Source organism: Harmonia axyridis, chromosome 3 (genome assembly GCF_914767665.1).
Source record: "Harmonia axyridis chromosome 3, icHarAxyr1.1, whole genome shotgun sequence".
NCBI lineage: Eukaryota > Metazoa > Arthropoda > Insecta > Coleoptera > Coccinellidae > Harmonia > Harmonia axyridis.
In genome coordinates this window covers 4,077,129-4,085,344 of record NC_059503.1, presented here as the reverse complement: position 1 = coordinate 4,085,344, position 8,216 = coordinate 4,077,129, and positions in this window count along the sequence as shown.

Sequence of the window (8,216 nt, the reverse complement as noted above, 5' to 3'; positions counted from 1 at the left end):
TTTTGTCTTAATTCCCTCAGCCTATCATATTTTGAATATATTTATGTCTCGCCTGAAAAATGTAGATCTATGATTTGAAAGAAGGTCTGCAATTGGGAATTTTTTGGATATTTCCAAGCCATACTTTTAAATAAGCTAATCAGATGTAGGCAAACACTTGGACACACTCAAATGAGTGAAAATAATATATTTCAGTAAGCCAATTAGGTAAAGCTCCCTATTTTGAAATAGCTGAAGTTCCACAAGGCAGTATTCTGGGTCTTATTTTTTTTTATTGCAAGGGAAGAGCAGGTTATTTTGATGCCAGCCTCGAATACTCCAGCGCCAGTTTCAGAACCATCTGTGTACTATTTGAAAGAATGCTTTTTGAGAGCTAGGATTGTGGACTTCCTTTCCCAATCTCAATTTTTTCAATTACAAGCTGTCATCTACCTAGTGACTTTATTATTGAAAAAAACTACAAAAATATCATGGAAGATTCCTGCCAAATCTTCTCCAAAGCTTTACACGATGAATATTTCAATAAGGGCAATACTTAACGCCCATTTGATGAATATAATTAGGGCATCTAGACTATATATAACGATGTGATACGATCAATTTTTTTATGAGGGGGTATATTTAATGTTATACCTAACTCATGGGAAATCAATAGCGTTTATTTTAACATTTCTGTTATAACGTCCAAAAACTAGGTATTTGTCCCGGCCTATTATTCCTGATAAATTATTACTTCAAGTAGGAACCTCCTTATTGATTTCCCCGAAAAAAAAATACATACGCATCCACTTACTTAAACGAAATATCGAGTATTGGTGATATTTGACATGTCGATGTTAATTGATGGGGGAAAATAACTATGTACCTATACCGTCCATTGGAAGTTTTTGTAATTCTGGATCAATATATTTGGGTCAATTTAAGCTTTTAGATTGACAACAACGAATTAGTCTATCATTTTATTCTAAGTGAAAAGTTCTTTTTTTGCTTATTTTGATTGAGTGTAGTAAGGAGCTTTTGAGTGCACGTTCATTTATGGACAACAAAAATTTCAAGTTTATAGGTCTTTGAGTTATCGTGTTTTCGGACGGGTATGACCACGAATTCATTATCAGTCAGGAGCCTATGAGCTTTGATTCATGCATCAATTATACACATGTAGATCACCATTTCTTGTTGGTACCAAGCTTCCAAAAGATGCGTATTGAAATTTCGGAACATAAAGGGTCATTTTTTAGAGCTATAGAAATTTAAATTGCAATAAAACAACGATGGATTATTCGATTGACATGAATTTTATTTATCCGCAAGATAATCTTGTGGCATTACATTTTAAATATGATTTCTGGCATATGACCGCCACGGCTGGCTCGGGTGTAGTCCAATCTGGACGTCCAAAATTCGATTACTTTTTCCAACATTGGCCGTATATCGGCAATAACACGGCGAATGTTGTCTTCCAAATGGTCAAGGATTTGTGGCTTATCCGCATAGACCAATGACTTTAAATAGCCCCACAGAAAGTAGTCTAGCGGTGTTAAATCACGAGATCTTGGAGGCCAATTCACAGATCCAAAACGTGAAATTAGGCGGTCACCAAACGTGTCTTTCAATAAATCGATTGTGGCACGAGCTGTGTGACATGTTGCGCCGTCTTGTTGGAACCACAGCTCCTGGACATCATGGTTGTTCAATTCAGGAATGAAAAAGTTAGTAATCATGGCTCTATACCGATCACCATTGACTGTAACGTTCTGGCCATCATCGTTTTTGAAGAAGTACGGACCAATGATTCCACCAGCGCACCAAACAGTCAGTTTTTCTGGATGTAACCGTGTTTCGACATACACTTGAGGATTAGCTCCACACCAAATGCGGCAGTTTTGTTTGTTGACGTAGCCATTCAACCAGAAGTGCGCTTCATCGCTAAACAAAATAAAATGGACGTAGTGCGCGATACGTATTTCGCACAGAACCATTATTTTCGAAATAAAATTGCACTATTTGCAAGCGTTGTTCAGGCGTGAGTCTATTCATGATGAATTGCCAAACCAAACTGAGAATAAATCTCTTGACAGCTGTTAAATCGGTCGCCATCTTGAACAGTATTGCCGACTTAAAGTTATATACCTCGAAAAAAAACACCCTTTATATGTAGTCAAGTCTAGACCGATATATTGAAAGTCTACAGCGATAGAGCGCTTCTCGGGAACGTATCGAGCGTTTTGCGTACGCGAATTTGACAAAAATGGCTATTCTGTAATTGTAGCGCAAATGTATTTCTATAATATTCGAAGTTTTCGTCGAGGTGACTGTTATTAGTCTCCCAGCAGCCCTGATTTGCCGCCTATGGATTTTTATTTGTGGGTTCAACTTCCAGGCAGAATTTCATTCAGTATATCCAAGTCCTTGGACCTTGCAAGAGTTACCCTTTAATTAAAGCATTTTTCTGGGCTATAATGAGTTTTATTGCATTCAACCCACTATTAGGGAAAACATAAAAAGTGGTAAATGAAAATTAAAGATATCCATCACACTATTCCGTGTGATAATTTTTCCCAGAATCGTCCTTCTGAGAATCCCCATCATTTTTTAATGAGATACGTATCTCTTTGGAATACCTGATGGAACGTTGTGTTCCACTTGCGTGCAATTATAAGGGAAAACAACACAAATCGCGGGGGTGTGTCACATTCTTATGGTGAAGAGAATTCGTTAATTGCACGAAAGTGGTAATTATTATTCTGTTGGGTTGTACAATTTCATCACCTCGTTTTTTATATGATCAAAATATGTTTCAAATAGGGGAAGTGTGGTGAATGAACAGGGGTAGAAACTCTTTGAAAGCTAGCGGTGGCACAAATTTGCATACCCCATTCAAAAAATAAGCTGAATTTTTTATATTTTCTTCAGCATAATATGTGAAATTTAGTCATCCATTGACGTACACTTATGACAGTTGATACCCCCTGCCAGTCATCCCTAAACTTTTATAATTATACTTTTGTTATAGTAAAAAACCTTAATTTTCTATACAGGGTGTTTCACCGGGATTACCCATTAGACGTTTATGGAAAACTAATCATAATTTTGTGCTGAAAATTTGAATATTGAGGTTTGAGACAATGATCTTCCTCCACAAAATATTTTCAGATCTCTACAACTTCCGGTTTTACCGGAAACACACGACAACTCTTCCATATTTCAAATTGCACACCCTGTATATTATTACATCATTAGATAGCTTTTTTTACGACAATTTCGGCAATATACCATACCTTGGATAAAAACTCAACGGTTCATGAGTTAAAGGGATTCTTATGAAAAAAATGGTGGCGATGAGGACTCAAATTTTTTTGAATTTTTCGGCAGACAAAGCTTTTTCGAAATATTTGTTTTCTTTTTCGATTCTGCAAATACGTAGCATTTTAAGACTGTTTGCGGTTTGGACCAAAAATGTAGAGGGTGTTTATAAGAAAAACATGATCTTGGACAACTCAAATTCATAAAAACTCAAGATTTTAGAATTAGAATCTATATTTTTTTATTATTTCAGTCGATTCTGCGTAGAAAAATAGTGGGGGTTATTTGAGCAAACTTTATACCTAAAATGAATGGTGTAAGAGTTATGGAGGAAGAACTTTAAATGAGAAAAAAACCTCAATTCCTAACTGTGTGAATTATCTAGTCTGTAAAATGCATCTTAATCGTCTGTGACCTGCGGAAAACACAGAAAAAAACTAAAATTCGATGTTTAGATAATTAAATTTTACATTTCATGTATTATAATTAATTTTTCGTTGGGATTGTTAAGAAATCCATAAACCAATACAATTTTCAATTACGAATAATTCATTACAATTCTTGAAATGTGAAATTCAGTTATGGAAACATCGAATTTTAGTTTCTTTCTATGTTTTCTGGAAGTCACAGACTACTACACACAGTTATAAATTGCGGTTTTTTCACATTTGATGTTCTTCCTCAATAACTTTTGAAGTATTCATTTTAGATCTAGGGTTTTGCTTGAGTAACATCCACTATTTTTGTACGTAGAATCTACTGAAATAATAAAATATAAGTTCTAATTCGGAAATCTTGAGTTTTGATGAATTTGAGTTGCCCAAGTTCATAATCTGTTCATGAAACTGTGAGAAAGACGGCATTGGAGTTAGAAGGAGAAAAAATGATTCAAGCGAGCACGTTTCCGTTGCTAACGAAAAAAACCATGCCGGACGGATATAAAGAGGAGGAAGAGAAAATCTTACGCAGAAAATTGATGGTTATTGAGACATCGAATTGAACGAATTTAAGGTGTACACAACATTTTATTCGAGTTCTTCGTATTATTTCATTACCAAAGTTTGGACTTTGGTTTCTCTTCCCTGGTGTTGTTTTAAGGTGAGTCAACATTCTTTTCAGTAATTTTTATAACTGGAAATTTGTGTTAGTAATTTTGTAATAAACTTAATACTTGATGTTTTTCGAAATGTTATGATGTTTGTCGAAGACAAGTATTAAGCTGTTACTTTCAGGTGAAATTGCTTCTACTTATTATTTTATGGTATATTTTTGATATAGTTTCAAAATATTCATCGGTAGATAGTAGACCTATTGAATGGATTTTTCAATAATCTTCAAATGTTTTCGATTGATCTCTTGTTTTCCAAGTTCAAATTATCATAACTGTAAATTTTGGATCTGAAATGTGAACATAGACACTTGAAATTTTCAGGGTAGGTACTGATATGATTTCAATATAATATGAAATGTTTCTTTTTATTAATAATTGAATATTTCTTCTTTTAATTTCGAAAATTGGTCCGGATTCTAGTCACTGAATAAAAATTTTGAAAATTCAAATTTGGAACTATAAATTTTTCTGGAAGAATAATGAACTTGCTTCTTGCTTTCACAATGTACTTTTCACTTTTGTCGAATATTTCTTTATACGTTCGGTATCTGTTTATTAAATATTTCTTTTCTTTCTTCATTTCTCCAATCAATTGTTGTAGTTTAATTCTGCTTCCAAGTTTTTATAAATATTATTATTTTCTAAATTTCGTCTGCCTTCAATTCAACATAACTTTCTACTTTTGCTTTTCAGTTTTAAAATTCTCATTTCACTTCTGTTTTTTTGTATCAGTACGTGTGTTGAAGCAAATGACTTGAAAAATGTAAAAAAATAATAGACAGTTTTATCATATCACATTATGAATATTATCATTGCTATTGGAAAAAACCTTTTATTATTTTTACTGTCGATCATAAAACGAGATGCGATTACAACTGGACCAGAAAGGTTGTTCTGCCTTCTTAAGAAGATGAAAATTGTAATTTCACTAAAAACTACTTGGATTTCGAAATTTTAGAGTCGTATGCGTTTAAGATTTCAACAATAAACAATAATTAAATTTTTGCAGGAATGCAAATGTAATTTTAGTCTCTTGAATGCTTTTTTATATTTTTTTAATCAACAGAGCTAACGAAACGAAACGTCTGCTGTCTCCTCTGAGCTAACAATGTAAATAAGTTTACCAAAAGTTAAATTACCGCTCCGAGACCATTTTCGTCTCAAAATTCGCCAACTACACACATTCAGGCAACGTGATACCCCTTTGTTCTTCATAACAAGCGCGCAAAAAGGCACTGTTTTACGTATCATCAGACCACAAGAACCCTGACCTGATTTTGCGTTCGGATGCCCTCAAGTCAAACCAACCGGTGTCGGAAAACCTTCAGGTTAGTTTTTCCGTGCGTTATTTCTATTTCCGTTAACCATCAAACTGTAACCCGGGCCAAAATGGGGATCATTGAAACAGCGAACGCCTTATCAGGTTGTAAAATCGACCTCCCTTATCGATTAGCATTAAAAAGAGTCCCATGTCCACTTTTAGGGTGTTATTTATAGACCTGGTCAATTTTCGAACTGATTGAGAGAACGCCATGAATGGGAAAATCCTCAACAAGCGTCTTATCCATCGTTGGAAAATTCTGGTAGAGCAGGAAAAGGGGCTATCGTTCATAATGTGAAAGGTCAGATCGGTCCATAGAGTTGTTTGTATCGGGGATGGATAGTCCGGTGAATACACTGCTACTAGAAAAGATTGGAACCTGGAATAATAAATCGCTTATTGATATGTACTTTTTGCTGAAAAAATTTTATTCTCAAAATGATATAGTCAATGAGAATTAGCCCAGTAAAATTCGTATTTTCGTATTCGTGTAAATTTTTCACGAAAAGAAATGAAAATTATTCAATTAACATCTAAACTAACATGCCATAAAAATTTATAGTTAAGAGGTACTTACATTTTCATTTTTGGAAATAATTTTTCTGAGGAAACGAAAGAATACTAAAAAATAATGAATGCATCGAAGGAAAAATTTTTCTCTCTTCATTATATGCCATTGTTATATCTGCACCAACTCATGCAAAAAACATTCTACATTCAAATTTGTCTATTTCGTATGAAATCGATTTTTTATTGAAATATATATTTTTCTTAGAAACAAACGATAATTATGTCTTCTTGCCATGAACTCGATATTTGAAGAAAACTGTGACTTTATTGTATATTGGTATTTCTTTCTTCCCTTTGAAAACTTTAACCAAATAATTTCGTTTTGTGAAGAATTTTCTGTGGTTCAAATAATTACCAGATCAGAAAAACTTGATTATATTTTCTCGTGTGAAAACTACTACATTTTTGATGAATATATACACAAAATCTTGTGAAAACTTACTGATAGAATTTGAGGTATTGAAATTTTAAATTTTTTTTGATCTCCCAATAATAAAATCTTTTCGAAATTTCTCACGAACATTTCTTCCACTATGTTGCGATTGATTTTTAGATTTCAGTTCGATCAGATGTGTAAAAAATATTGTATTTAGTATTATTGTAGCAAGTTTTCAAGAATTAATTGTTTTTCATATTTAATTTTTAGTTTTTTTAAATTCATAACGTTTCACAGATTGTGGTCCCAAGCTAGGGGCTGTTTAACAATCGATTGTTGTATTGAATTCCATGCGAATAGCTCTTAAACTTTGCACAAAAGTTGCTGACATCAGATGGACGAAATTTTTTTCAATCAATTTTTGTATTCTTTACATTGCATTAATTTTTCCTCGAACAGTTTCAAATTATTGGAAATAGTTGATCGAAAGTGGATCATTCAATATATTTAATAGTGTGTGAGCCCTTTACTTCGATCACGCTGAAAACTTTCTTGAAATAATAATAACAATTTTGATAGATTTAGACTAGGTTGAGAAGCGCCATGTTTCAGCGAGTATTTACTTTTAATGCAGTCACAATTCTTTATACCTTTCCATATTTTTCGAATAACAGTTTTCTATATGAATTGAAAAAAAAGTTCTGTGAGAAATTGCTCTCGATTAAACTCAGTTCATTTTATTTTAGTTGGTTCTTGTTGAAAAATTGTTTGGTGTACATAAATTTTGATAATTTTTGGCCAGGTTTCCTGTTCGAGTTAATTATTTGAGTATGGAATTTATTTTCTCTTGTGTTTTCATGAACAATTAAACTTATTTTCTGTCTTTTTGTTGTATTATATGAGGTTTTCCAATAGGAATTATAAAATTTAAGGTTTTAATGGCAACACTGCGTATACTATTTTTTGACATTTCATATGTCAAATAATACACAGTGTTGCCATTATAACAATTTCAAATTGTATCATTCCTATCAATAATTGGAAAATCTCTTATATAACATTGAGAAATAAGGACACTTTATTGTTGTTATTTTTAAACTTTTCACATCAGATTAATTTCAATGAAACAAAGCTCAAATTTCCCCTAAACCCTAAGCTTACTCCAAAACAGTTTACCGTTTAAAGACAGATAGAAAATAAAAATTTAAAGGATGTATTTTGTGTTCTATTACTTTTCTTCTATCGCCCACGCTAATCTTTCAATCAATTTATTGAATGGACAGAAACATCGGTTTCACCTGGGAAAATCCCGTAAGAATTATTTCCCCTGAACGATTTCCACGGTCCATTGGGAAATAATAGGACAAAACAAGGATATTAGATCGGACTCATCCAGCCCGTCTTTTTGTCAAATCCGTCACATGGTGTTGGCGTTGCAGTTTGTGTTTTCCCGATCGGGAAAATTGTCGGGAAAAGCGCCGGTCCTGGGAAACTGGGTGTGTGGGTGGATTGCGACGCCGGAACGTTGGTGGTGG